This window comes from Erpetoichthys calabaricus, chromosome 1 (assembly GCF_900747795.2).
Source record: "Erpetoichthys calabaricus chromosome 1, fErpCal1.3, whole genome shotgun sequence".
Taxonomy (NCBI): domain Eukaryota; kingdom Metazoa; phylum Chordata; class Cladistia; order Polypteriformes; family Polypteridae; genus Erpetoichthys; species Erpetoichthys calabaricus.
Genome location: NC_041394.2, coordinates 230,064,652 through 230,079,269, shown reverse-complemented (window position 1 = coordinate 230,079,269; position 14,618 = coordinate 230,064,652). Strand labels below are relative to the sequence as shown.

At 37.9% G+C, this 14,618-nt stretch overlaps 2 protein-coding genes across 6 annotated transcripts in view; both read left to right on the top strand.

The window, feature by feature from the left end:
- The window catches only part of LOC127528083 (uncharacterized), a 532,584-nt gene that overhangs the window by 409,526 nt on the left and 108,440 nt on the right, over positions 1 to 14,618 (top strand). The gene's annotated exons all lie outside the window — the stretch shown is intronic.
- LOC114659714 (proton myo-inositol cotransporter) overlaps positions 1 to 14,618 on the top strand; it is a 503,513-nt gene that overhangs the window by 427,529 nt on the left and 61,366 nt on the right. The window lies entirely within an intron of this gene.

Genomic DNA, 14,618 nt, shown 5'->3' with positions numbered 1-14,618 from the left:
GAAACTGAAAGTGATAACAGACTGGATCATACTGCAAAAAAAGAACAACATGAGGTCCTTGTCTACTTTAAATAGGTTGAGTTTATGGAGGAGAAATAAGAGCTGATTGCATTTAGAGAAAAAATTTTGTATTTCCATTCCAGATAAGATTGTTATCTAAGTTTGTTCCTAAGTATTTATATTCATTCACTGTTTATACCTCCTTCCTTAAAACAACAAAGGGTGAACATACAGATTTCTGTCTCTTAAAATCAAATATCATTTCTTTGGTCTTTTTTACATTCAGAGTGAGAGAGTTTTTATTATACCAGTTTACCATACAGTCCACTTGATTTAGATAGTGGCTTTCATCCTCCCCAGATATGTGTCCTATGAGCATAGTGTCATCCGCATATTTGATAATGGAGCAGTGGTCATTGTTCTGTCTCAGGTCAATATCGGTGCCCCACCTGCCCTTAATGCAGAGATTCCACTGACAGGCATATGATTTCAACTTAAAGTTCAATCAAATAAAACAAGAGAATGAATTACAATAATTTGTATTGCACAAAATATTAAAAAAGAAAATTGAAACATTATTGTTGCCCTAGAATCTTGATAATCTCATGGGGTTTCTGGCATTTCCTGCCCCTCAGTCTTATCGCTTTTTTATTATGTTCTCCTATCCCTTATATTTTAATTATTAAATACTGTATATTCATCTGATTTTTTTGTGCATCTTGGTGTTCATGGGGCTGCTGTTCTACTATGCATGATTTACATTACACTAGAGAGAGGAACAGAAAACTGCCTAAAATTATTATACAGAAAATGTTTTTCCAATCAGTTGTTATGGCTGATCAAGTTGCAAGAGTTATAATAAATTTGGAAAATGAGCTTTGCAGATGTGTTACTTATTAAAATTCATATTCTCCAATAACAGTCCTGGCTTATAAAAATGCCATATTTTAAATAGTATTTGGTGCTATGACCCAATTAAATCTGATGTGTTGACCCACTGATCTCCTGCGCTACAAGCTGAGATTTTACAAGGATTTATAGACCTTAATAAGAATGCTGTGACATCTTTGATCCCAGTTGCCTTACACAAAGGTAGTTTTCTTTTTTTGATAGGCAGGACAATTACTCAGGGAAGGAACTGGGGGATTTGGCATAGAATGAAAAGCAGCAACACATTTAGTGAAGAAAAAGCTAAATGAAGGGCACTAATGTATATAAAGTGTGAATAATGTCAATGAGGCAAACGTGTAAATCAGAAGTGCACATAAATACATAATGATTGTGAAACCTTAAGAAAACTGATATGTATTCACACACAGCATATACTGTATAATATATATGACAATTTCAAGAAAAACAATTCAGAAGATGCCCAGAAATTCAAACATGAAATAATAAATTATGTATTTCTTAATCCCATTGTTAAAAATAAGAAAGACCAAGCACTAAATAACACAAGTTTAATATAGCATGGACGTGATATAGGAAGAATATCCTAATTAGCACTTTGGGATTGCTAAAATATAAAGTGCAATATAAATAAAATTTATTATTATTATTATTATTAATTCTGTACTATCCGGCATTATGAACCCTCAAGGATTTTATAGTTTTTGACTTTTTATTCATCCATCATTCAAACATATTTATTCCACAGTTCATCTTTAAATGAATGAACAAATCCCACATAAAAAAGGTGATTTTTGTAGAGGTCAGCTTCTTTCATTTCTCATATTTCCTGGCTACTCCTGTCTGCCAGGCATACAAGAAGACAATCTGCAGTTTGCATTCTTTAGACTGGAAAGCAGACCACCCTATGTTGAATAATGGGGTATATCTCTAAAGTGACTTTACCCTCTTAAATTCCATCGATACCACTTGAACAAAACAGTGGTGATCACCCATGTCCCTGGCACGCCCTGTTTCAAGTTTCTTCAGTGGTATTGATTTTCCTCTCCTGACTGCCATTTTATTCTCAGAGGCATGCAAGCCCTCATTCATCCTTCAAATTTATTGTAGCTACATTTGCATGTAAGTGGTTGGACATGCAAGTAAGGACTTCCATGTGCTCTGACAACACCACAACAACAATTAAATGATATAAAGCCAAAGGCATCAAACAGCAAGGAGGGCAGCACCCCAGCACACCCCTTTCTGGTGTCTCCACTGCATGGCCGTCTCATTTGCTCATGACCAAATGCTTGCTAGAGTGTGTTAACATTTTAAAAGCACAGATGATTTTATGAACATTCAGAAAAGGGAAAAAACAGCACGATAAAGCAGTTCAGAGATGGAGGACTAGGCTAGGACTCTGGTGCTTTTTCATACATGATAGAATGAAGTTTTGACAGCAGATAAGATGTGGCATTCAAAGTTCAGTGCTCTGTCGAGAACAACTAGAAGACGTGTCACACAGATTGATGGAGTACGCTTCCCTGAGCCCTAGATTCACTGAGTTAAGCTTCTGTGCTGGAGAGTGTAAAGAAATCTCTTCCTATTTGCTGTTTTTACTATTCTTTGTAATAAAATGAAAGCAGAACAAGAAGAGCTTTACAGAATAATGGAAAAGACAACTAATTCCAAGTAAATGTGCACTAAAATAATATTGGACAGCAATGTTTATCAATACTGGTTACTAGCCAGTAGTAAAAAATGTGATGGAAAAAGAAAATGTCAAGTTCATCCTGATGAATCGTGTTCAAAACTCCATATCCTGAGGAAGACATACAAGATGTGCCTTACATTTCACAGAAACAGAATTTCTAATTACCCATCATTTTATTTTAATGAATAATCTTTTAAAGCAAATTGTTTAGCTATTTAGCCCTGTTATACTCTAGCCAATCTTTTGGATCGCGCGTCTTTCTTCTGATTATCAAAAGAAATATGCTGTAATTAGCCAGCAGTGAATCCATAGAAACCTCAGCATGTATGCCATGTATACTGGTTATTTCACAAAACAACATATTCATTGACATTTATTTAGCAGTACATTCCTTTCACTGAATGTTAGGCTGATTTTGTTAGTTTTTCGTGAACTGATGTGAACTGCATTCATGCAACGTTTTATTTATGTGTATGTTAAAGGCAGGAAGCGTTTTTAACGATATTCAATATAAAGAATAGTTTACCAGAAGACAAAATAATGGCTTTAAACAAACGAGAAAAGACATTTTAGTACTGAGTAGCAGAATGGGCACAGCACCTGAGTCCAGGGTTGAAGTCCTGGCCTGGCTGCTCTTACCATGGAGGTTGAACTGCATTTTGCCCACCAACATCACAAAGATATTCAGGTTAGTTTATTTGCGACTCTAAATTGACCTTGTGAGTGTATGATCTACAGTGGTCTGGCACAATTCAATTTTTATAATACTGCCAACATTTAGGCAAGATATTAATTGACGGAGGACCCTGATTTGCTTAGGAATATGCAACCCACTAAGCCTGTCCTCCAGTCACTTTTCTCCTTCGCCCATTCTAGCAAACGGGATGAGACCATTAACACTCACACCAGAGAGTATTCATCTAAAAGTCAAAAGGTTATCAATTAGTCATTCATACTGATGACAGCTGCATGAATGTTTCTTGGTAGGACCTGCTTTGGCTATCAAAACAGCCTCAGTTCTTGGTTGCAAGGATTCCACAAGATGTTGGAATGATTGGTTTTGAGATTGCGGCCCATTTTGACATGGCTGCATCTTATAGTTTCTGCAGATTTGCCAGCTGCAAATTCATGCTGCACATCTTCTATTCTACACATTGCAAAGGTCACTGAAGAACACATGAACATTAACTGACGCTCCTGTCCTGTATCTGCATAATTTTATGTGTTGCGTTGCTGGCACATGATTGGCTGATTAGATAATTGCATGGATAAACAAGTATTCCTAATAATGTGCCCAGAGAATGTGTATTTCATTTTTTATATATGGTTGCTTATATATAGGCAATCAATGTCTGATGTTGCATTACTGAAAAAATCTGCTATATAATAAATTGAAATCAACAGCTATTAAAAAGCACTTCTACATATAACGGGCATTTTGAAATAAAATGGGCCAATTTAACTTTTAGTTATTTGTGTGACAGTTGATGGCGCTATACCAGCACTTAACCTGGCACAGACAGACACAAGAGGCACAATTACACAAGTTCACGCTTTTTATTTTCAGTTCTCTTCTTTACAGTCCTTTGCACTTCACACACCATGCATAAATCACCACAAATATAACTCACACTCCTTTCTCTTCTTCTCTCTATTGCCGTCTCTACTCCACTCCTCGCAAGCTCTGTCCTCTGCCTCCTGACTCTCGCTCCCTGAATGGAGTGAGGAGGCCCCTTTTATAATGCACTCGGATGTGCTCCAGGTGCTCCCTGATGACCTTCCTGCAGCACTTCTTGGTGTGGTGGAAGTGCTGCATAACATGACTTCTGAGCCATCCAGGTGCCACCTGGTGATGGCCACGGGTCCCCACAAGATTGAGCTTTCAAGCTCTGTTCCTGTGCCCCCAACACCCACCAGGGTGGCTGCCCTCTTGTGTTCCAGGGGAGGTACTGCTCCTCTCCCGATCCTTCCATCTTCCAGGCGTCCCGACTGGGCATGAGCCCCAGCCATCTGCCACAGTTGTAAGTTATTTGTTTAAATTCTTATGGCAGTTTGGCCTGGCAGCTAAGACTTTATGGCACATCCTTCATATCCTGAGTCACTGTATCTCCCAGTGCAAGACATGTAACGTGTCCCTGCTTTAATTATAGAGATCGTGTTAGAGAAACTGTCCTAAAGTTCAGCTATCACAACTTGCGTGAATTTTACAAAATAAAGCATAGCTATTTTTATGGTGATAGCACAGCTAACATATTTAACACAAGGGTGTAAAGCATATATGTTACTCTCTCTACCTGAAGGAAAGGCTAGGCCACAGGCATAACAAATTTGCAAAGTTTTTTGGATCCTACCTCCTTTAAATGAATTTTGTCACCTTTATTTCTGTCATTGCTATACTTGAATGCTTGAATCCAATTGTCACTTTATTACAATACAGATATCAATCTACTTTCAGTATTCCTTCTGAATAAACAACTGCCTGCCAATCTCAAATGCTTTTAAATGTCAGGTATTCTGATCATAAACAAAAAGGGCAGTTGCTTTTAGGAAAGATGTCTCTAAGGTAATATGACTGATTGAATCTGCCAGCAGTTCAGCTCCATGACAGTGTATCTTTACGTCTGCTAATTCAATCCTCATCCTCTGCAGCCTGTCATTTGAATGTATTACTTGGTTTATAAAGCGGATGGATGTAAGGATTGTCTGTATCTCTCTTAATACTATCTAAGGGGTCCACTTGAAGAGAGGTACATACTGTAGCTGTATCAGCAGAGCGATGGTGCCCTGCATCTCTGGGCAGTACACTGCAGTGATCATGTCTTTGTTGGCTTATGTGTTTGTTATTTGTTCAGCTTTTAGCTGGTGACTACAAATTTGTGTTCATAGCAGATGAGCTTCAGGTGTGCCACGAGAGGCCTCAGCTCCCCAGACCTTAAAATGAAGCCGGTCTTGTAGGAGAGAGGATACGTGTTTGTGCTTTACAGTTGCCGGGCTGGTTTTGGTTAAGCTGAAGAAGCGTCCTCCAGCTTGTGCTGGGCTTGTGGGACACATTTACATGAGTGACCAAGCAAGCTGCAATAAAACTGTATGGATCGTTTGACTATGACTGTTATGTTTACTGTTACTGTAATGAGATAACACGATGATATTTGATGTATTTACAGTAACTATGAGTTTAATAAATAAGTAAAGGTGGGGAAAAATGAAAGTGAATGCACACTTGATTTAATTACATACCCCACCCCCCAAATGTTACCTCTTTTAGTCTGATTAATGTGCACTCAGTCCAAGCAAAACAGACAAGTTCAAGGCCTTCATAATGTGTTTCTGGATAAAGAAATCACTGGTCTTTGATATTCACCGAAGAAGGAGCAGGCTGGAGATATTATTTCAGTGATCGAGAACTTTAGGGCACTTGTCTCCAAGTCTAGTCAAATCAAGCCATTTATTTATACTGTATACCACATTTTTAAAAAACAGGAGTTAATCCAAAGTGCTTTCCAGTTAAAAATACTAGATATATAGTAAAATATATAAATAAAATAGCATAGATAACATAGTAGAATATAAAATGTTTAAATAAAACAACCTGAAAACAGGGATACAAGAAGTAAGAAAACAAAAATAAAAAAGGTAGGAAGTAAACCATTTTAATACTGGGCCCTGCAAACCAACTTCCGTTTCCAAGCGTTTTAAAAGAATATTCTGGTCAATTATGTCAAAAGCAGAACTAAAACTGCACAAGAATCAGAATCCATAGTGAGAAGAATGTCATTGTGTATTTTCAGCAGGGCAGACACTGTGCTGTGCAGCGCTGTAAAGCCAGACTGGAATTTGTCAAAGATGTTAAACTTGTGGCGGCACGGTGGCGCAGTGGGTAGCGCTGCTGCCTCGCAGTTGGGAGACCTGGGGACCTGGGTTCGCTTCCCGGGTCCTCCCTGCGTGGAGTTTGCATGTTCTCCCCATGTCTGCGTGGGTTTCCTCCGGGCGCTCCGGTTTCCTCCCACAGTCCAAAGACATGCAGGTTAGGTGGATTGGCGATTCTGAATTGGCCCTAGTGTGTGCTTGGTGTGTGGGTGTGTTTGTGTGTGTCCTGCGGTGGGTTGGCACCCTGCCCAGGATTGGTTCCCTGCCTTGTGCCCTGTGTTGGCTGGGATTGGCTCCAGCAGACCCCCGTGACCCTGTGTTCGGATTCAGCGGGTTGGAAAATGGATGGATGGATGTTAAACTTGTTCAAGTAGGAGGAGATCTGGGAGAATACAACTTCTTCCAATATCTTGGGAATAAATTGTAGCTTGAAGATAGGCCTGTAGTTTTATGGTCTCTGGAGTCTAGACGAGGTTCTTTAATAGGTTGCGTGATCGCACATTTAAAACTGGAAGTATGACTCCACTAATGAATGCGCTATTAATTATAACCAAAATAAGGGGGCAGGTTGAGGTAACAACATCCTTAAAAAGACCTCAAGGTATAATGTTTAATGGGCAGTAAATGGCATTCATATGTGAGAGAAAGCTGGGCAGATGACACTGGCTGAAATTGTTGGTGGTAGATGATTGGATAATGTGTCTCTAAGGAATCCATGTCTGTGGGTGAAATGTTAGGTCTTCTTTTGTTAACTTTGTCAATGAAGAAATTAAAAAACTTCTCACAGATTTCAGTAGTAGAAGCAAAGGTAACAGCAGCAGTAGCAGCAAGATAGTTTAAGATGGAGTTAATCATGCCGCATTGTATTTTAGGTCTGTGGGCATTTTTATTGTTTAATTCAGTGTAATATTGTACCTTCGCTGTTTTAACAGAGCTTCAGTAAAGCTTTAAACAGTCTCTTAAAATCTCATAACAGACCTGAAGTTTGTCTCTTATCCATTTACATTCTGCCCTTCTGCTATCTCGTCTAAGAGCATGGGAGAAGTCATTGAGCCAGGGGTTGCCAACATTTTTGACCTTGTGTCTTTTTAGTTTTAAAGGAGCTATACAGTCCAGAGTGTGAAAGCAAGATGAGTTGAAAAGAGTGACTAATTTCTCAGTATTAGTGCGTGAGAGAAGAGTATCTGAGATATGAGTGAATGAACATAAATGTGCTAGTAAAATATGTGGCTGTGGTAGAGTTTATTGATCAGATGGGGACATGGGCATGAGCCTCGGATGAAGTGGGAAGTGGACAAGAAAATGTCGATGCAAACACAACTATAAAATGATAAGAGACACTGGAATCAATAAGTTTGAGTTTAGGGACAGAGAAAACAGACGATAACACAAGATCTAATGTATGACCCTTCTGATGTGCTGGCTCTGATACTGATTAGATCAAGGACCAACATGACCATGAGACACACAAGGCATCCATTTTTGTGGTAATAAACAATGGTGCCACACTGTAGTTGACAGAAGGATTTACAAGCTGACAGTTAACTCTACCATAATTCTTAAGTCCATTTTAGCTCTCAGGAGAGCTTCTTCCAGTAACTAATTCCAAGGGGATCAAAGACAATTAGCTACACTTTTGGAACATCTTCCTCTTTATTCCCATTTTTTTTTTTTACTATGGAGACATTGTGGGATAATCTTTAATATTTTCATCATTACAGCACACATGCAAAAATGTCAGAGTTGTATTACTAACCAATTCATAATAAAGTATGTTCCCTTCATATAATTATGATATGTTTTAGATATGTGTTATTATTGTTCAAAATATTTGATGAGTTTTTTTAGCCATATTTCCCACCTCCTCATCTTTGGTTGAATCTCTGTTCATGGTTTGTAATCTGGATTTCCAGAATCAGCCTTGCAGCTCATTTCAGGACTTTCTCCAGTGTTAATCCTGATCTCCACATTTCAAAAGAGACACTCCACCCAGTGTTTTAAGACCAGGCCTCACTAGTACTTTGTACAGCCTAGACATAACCTCCCTTGACTTGTACTGTTCACAGTGAGCTATGTAATTCAACATCCTGGTAGCCTTCTTTGTTTTTTGAGATCAGTTTTTTTATTCGATTTCAAATACAGGAAGAGGACAGCAAAGGAAAGTATTTTCATATTCAAATATGAACCCATACCACACCACCCTGGACCTATACAAAATAAACCGATCACAGAAATGATGTCTTCCCACTTGTTGATGGTTTGAGCCAATACACCATTGATCCACGCAGCTAACAGTACTAACAGGGCAAGGCTGTAAAAAAGAGGACCTCTTCACAGACAACATAACTAGGGCACGGTTATTTCAGTGGGACAAGTAGCCTTCTTAACCACTTCACTCTTTGGTGGTGAACAATGAACAGTCCATTATGACTCCTCTAAGCATTTTTCATAAAGCTTCTTTTCAAGTTTAAGACCCCCTCAATATGTAATTATATCTGAATTCTGTCCTGGTACTCTTGTAATGATTTTGTAGCCCACCTACTTGATTGTCTTTGGCAAAGTTAACCATCTCTTAACTTTATTTTTTATCAATTAAAAAGCACACTGGCCTCAGCACTGATCCCTATTGGACCCATTTTTAGCATCACCTAATTCCTTGTACCTTAATTGTTTTGCTTTGCTAGTTTTTCCCCATCTACATGCTGTGCCTTGAATTCACACTTCTTTTAGTTTAATAATTAGCCTCTCATGTGGTATCACATAAAATCTTTTTGAAAATCAGTACAAATAATATCACATTTACCCTTCTGCACAAAATCTGTAATTGCTTCCTCCCAAAATTCTAACATAAAAAAGGCCAATGACAAGCCTTTCAGACACTGCAGATGGTGGGCACTGAACAACAGCCGCCAAGCAAGGGAGTGGTGACTAAAGAATAACTTCATCCGATAAATTGTTTAAAAGCTGTTTTAATTAAAATGTTTATATTTGCCCACTTAATACTTGTATTGGTTATATGTCTGTTATAGCTTCCCCAGATTTCATATACATACTCCTTTACACATATAGTAAATATACATAAATACCCAAAAATCATGCTTTTAGTTTTATAAAATGTTTTGGCATTAAATAAAATGTTTTTTATTTCATTACAGTTTAAGTATTTTTAATGTGTGTATATAAATATGTGTAAAGTTTATGTCTGTAAATTGAACAAAAATAGAGCATAAATGTCTGTAATGCTATTGAAATCCCAATAATAGCAGTGTGCTGGTTGTGGATTATTCTGATCATTTCATATACCTCTATCTAGTGACACTGTCACTCCTTAAACCAAAGGTGAACAGCTCAGTGTAAAACAGAATCTAACTGTCACTTCTGAGAAAGGGTTGATTTGGCCCTTTTAAACGTGTCCCCAGTCCTGTCACATTAGTGGACTTAGTGCACTGATGATGACATCCACATTTCTCTTTACTTAAAAGAAAAGTATTTTGTTCTTTAGTATAAAAAGGCTACATCAGGGAACAGACATTATATTAGGTTTTATGTGCTCACATCTTGTAAATACAGTATATTGTATATAACCACCTCGTTATCTTGTCCGTCTCTGAAACAGTGACACTAGGTGCTGTTCAGTCATTTCCAAATATACTGAAATGATGTGTTTTTTCCAAATGGTGTATGTCCTTTAAAAACAGCTTCCTTCATGGCGTAAAGCACCAGATGAGGCTTTTGGAAGATATTAAACAGAGAGTTCCCTGGTACTCCCTTGTGGGTTTATTACTCTTGATATTGAAACTCTGCCACTTCGTGGTGCAGATCAAAGTGGAGATCAGTGATTTCTTTTTTGAGCTGATTGACAAATGCTTCACCCATATAACAATATTTCCCGTGTTGTTTTTGAGTATAATTTGAAAATTATTTTGAATTATCTTTAACATGTTAACGTATGGAAGGATACGCCTGTATAATTAACATTCTGAATTAAAAGCACCAAAACATCCAGCTACATCACTCTGACCGCTTCTCTTAGGCCTAATATGGCAGTGTTAATGCCCAGGTTTTACACTTTTATTTATGTACTGTGTATATATGGTCATATGAAAAAGTTTGGGAACCCCTCTTAATTCTTTGGATTTTTGTTTATCATTGGCTGAGCTTTCAAAGTAGCAACTTCCTTTTAATATATGACATGCCTTATGGAAACAGTAGTATTTCAGCAGTGACATCAAGTTTATTGGATTAAACAGAAAATATGCATCATAACAAAATCAGACAGGTGCATAAATTTGGGCACCCAAACAGAGCTATTACATCAATACTTAATTGAACCTCCATTTGCAAATATAACAGCCTCTAGACACCTCCTATAGCCTTTGATGAGTGTCTGGATTCTGGATGGAGGTATCTTTGACCATTCTTCATACAAAATCTCTCCAGTTCAGTTAAATTTGATGGCTACCAAGCATGGATAGCCTGCTTCAAATCATCCCATAGATTTTCAATGATATTCAAGTCAGGGGACTGTGACGTCACATATGGATACATGGGTCACATATGGATGGATGGATTTTGATTATCTGCCTAATGTTCCTGGTATTTCAAAATGACTCTGCAATTGTTATGTTACTGTAGTAGTTACATTTTTTCCATGAACACTAAACTGTTATGCGGTGTGTTTGTGTATGTTACTGGAAAGTGTGACATTGCTGTGTTTTTTTTTTTTGCATTCTTAGCTTGTGAGTTTAGTATATTTTCTTTCCAGCATAATTTATTTTTTTGTCTTCTCTATTTTTTGCTTTATTCATAGGGTTGCTTTTGAATTCTGGCTTTCCCATCCTGTAATAATATTTCCCTTGTTGTTTCTGAGTACAATTTAAAAATTATGTTAAACTATCTTTAGCCCGTCTCTCCATAATTTTCATTATCTTTACATCCATTTGGGCTCATCAGGAGTTAAGTTTATTAGGCAGTCACTTGCACTTACACTGCAGGATTAAACAAATGAAGCAAGAAGTTGTGGGCTTCTTTTAGTGCTACAGCTGCTTCATATGCTTTTCAGATTAACACAATATCCTGATATTGATTTTACACTCTGTGCTCACTCTGTGGCACATTCTGCAACCTCTTTGTTTTGTTTTGCATCTACTGAGGCCTGACATACAGTGACTTACATCATGGCTGTACTGATGACTACTTCTTTAGGCTTATAAATTCAGTGAAATATCCACAGTGACCTGTTAGGAAACATTTTTCCAATCCAGTTAACATTTTCAACATTCTGATCCTTATTATATATTGGAAAATGAAACTTTTATAAGAAGTTGATCTGTTGGAGTGGTGCTGGTGCTTTAGAACAAGTAAGAGGGTACTTGATTATAATTATCTGTCCAAGTAAATTATAACTCTGAGTTAAGGTCATTGTACTCAGTGCAGTCACTTTAGGTTACTTAGAAGAGACTGTTTGTAATCCTGCAGCGAGTCATTTATGCCACCTTCCTAAAGTTAAGAGCCTATTCTGCTATTAAAGTAACCCTAACTGTGGTATTTTTGATATATTTATGCTTTCTCTTCTTAGTTCATATCTAGATATAGACCATGTGTAGCGTTAATTTAGTGCTTACTGTGAGCAGACCACCACTAATACAGCACAGACAACCTGAAAAACTCTGCTGCTTCCATTTTCCCAGTTCTCATGTGTCTCCAGATGTCATCATTTAGTTAGCTACCTGCCTGCAGACATTTAAAAGATTGATATTACCGGTCTTTGTTAATGCTGAAACATGTCCCAACTCACCTTGTGGCTTTAGCTACAGCTTGTCTTCCAAAGCTCAATGCTTCACATTTTTTGTAAATATTTTTTTATCTTAATTATAGTCACCTCTTAGGATTACATGATTGCTAGTAGCAATTCAGCAAGTTCTTGAAGTTCGGAACATTGGGTTCCTTCACTAGTCAGAAAATTTAGTAGAGCTCCAACCATCCTGTTTTTATCTTCTATTCCCCAAGCTTATCTCAAGTCTTTACACATGCTGACCTTTTTTCGTACTGTTATTTCATATTCGCTTAATGTTATCTGTTCGGGAGCTGAGGTTTCTTGTTGGATATCATACTAAATCCCTCCTGCCATAATTCAATTGGTAAGTCATATTTGGTTTTCTAGTTTGAGATAATACAATTTTCTCTACAAGGAATGATCTAAAGTGTTTTCAGAACTGGCAAGAATTCATTAATTCTGTTCTAAACTAAACAGGCCCTGTCTCTGCTTAATGTCTTTGATGTCTCAATTTACACGAGGAACCACCTCACGGTGGGCACTGTGTTCACAGAACTGGGAGGGAGGTGGAGCTGAGTGTTCAGTTTTACCTCATTTAATGGTATTTTAAACTGAAATGTTTTCAGTGTAATGTTGATTGTATGTTTGCATTTAATTTGTTGCGATGTGATTTATAAAAATCAGTAAGATGAAAAAATACACCTTCTTTGCCCATGGAAAATTCTGTTCCTCAGAGAACCAACTAGTTCCAGAAACGGAGGTAAAATAGGATAGGTGGAGAAGATCTGCTTTTGGTAACAAGCATCAGCACTGTAAGGCTGAGCACTTCAAATTACACAGGCATCATTGCCGCAGATTAAAATAATGCAAATTCCTGCTTAGTCTGCCAAGCAGCACTCATTCCTTTTATCAATAACATGAGCAATGACTGAGATCATTTGACTTTGATATGCTGATTTTCTGCAAAATTCTCTATGACTTTTAATTCTTCTGTAGCATCCCGAGTTAGTTGCAAACACGGTGGCTATAGCCTTGGCTAAATAGTGCCAGTGGTCACAGTCTACCCCTGTGAATCTGAGTAAGAACTGCTGACATTCCTCCTGATTATGCAAAGGCACACAGCTTGAGTAGTTTACTAAATAAGGCAGACATTGGGCTACAGCTTCTGTTAAAGCTTTCTTGGATTTTGTCAAGGCCTTCTGGGATTACTCAGCCATAAACCAGGTCACAAATAATAGGATTACTAGTGAAAAGATCTTTTATATGGCTGTAGATTCCCTGCCTGCCAAAGCTGAAAGTCACAGTTCCTTTAGTACTTCCCTGGATTTGCTGGGTTAATGATCTGTATATGCTGCTCCTGTTTGGTTTCTCTGGACACTTGAGACACTGTGCTGCCCAAGTACTGCCCTTTTAGATTTCTCCAGCTGAGCTTCAGTTTTGTTTGCCTAGAGCCTGACTTTATGCAGATGAGTTGGCTGGCAATACACATATTTGTTACGTGTTTGCTCATCAGGATCATGATGTCCTCTGCAATATGCAACAGCAGAAGCTCTGTGCCAGAGATCTTTGGCATGTGGTTGGGGATGATGCCTCTGTCAGGTCTAATACAGTAAATGCAAATCACTTTTGACAATCAAGATCAACAGCAGTAGGCAAAAACCTGCTACTGCTATACCGAACTGAATGCATTGTAGTCCTGCATACTACTTAATACATAAATGGTTCTGATACTGCTAGGATCAGTCTCGGGAATTTGCTTATGATTTGAAACTTCAGCGATTGTTCTTCAAGTGTCTTAACTGCCTCTGTTCCTGCAGTCCCCCAACAGCCTGTTCTCATACTAGTAGCTTTCAATGAATGATAATTTCCCAAAACATTTTAGGGATCAGCTTCTCTTTCTTTTATACTCCCATTTATTCCTGTTCCTTTTTAGAGGTGACTAGTCCATTAAAATCTTCAGTTGTTCACAGTATCTTTCAGATTGTATATGTAATCAGACAATGAGATAGAAGTACTTGATATAGTGCTTAGGTTGCCTCTGACCCTTTCTAGTAAATACAGCCTGACTGAATCTGACTATGGAGGCTTAATTCATTTGTGATAAATCCTAAATCTAACACAAGGTGTTGTGCAGCAAATGTAGAGAGTGGCAGGTCACTAGGATGCAATAGACTTGAACAGGACCAAGAGATGCGCAAAGTCAAAAAGGTTAGGCCTGTATAAGCTGGCAACCAAATAAAAACAACAAGCAAGAACTGAAAGCAAAAAATCTGTAGCAAAAGATCAATACAAAAAGAATATGTAGGTTTAGGGTTGGGAGGAGCAGGTACTTTGAGTATGGCTTTTATACTGTGCACAACCTCTGACGGT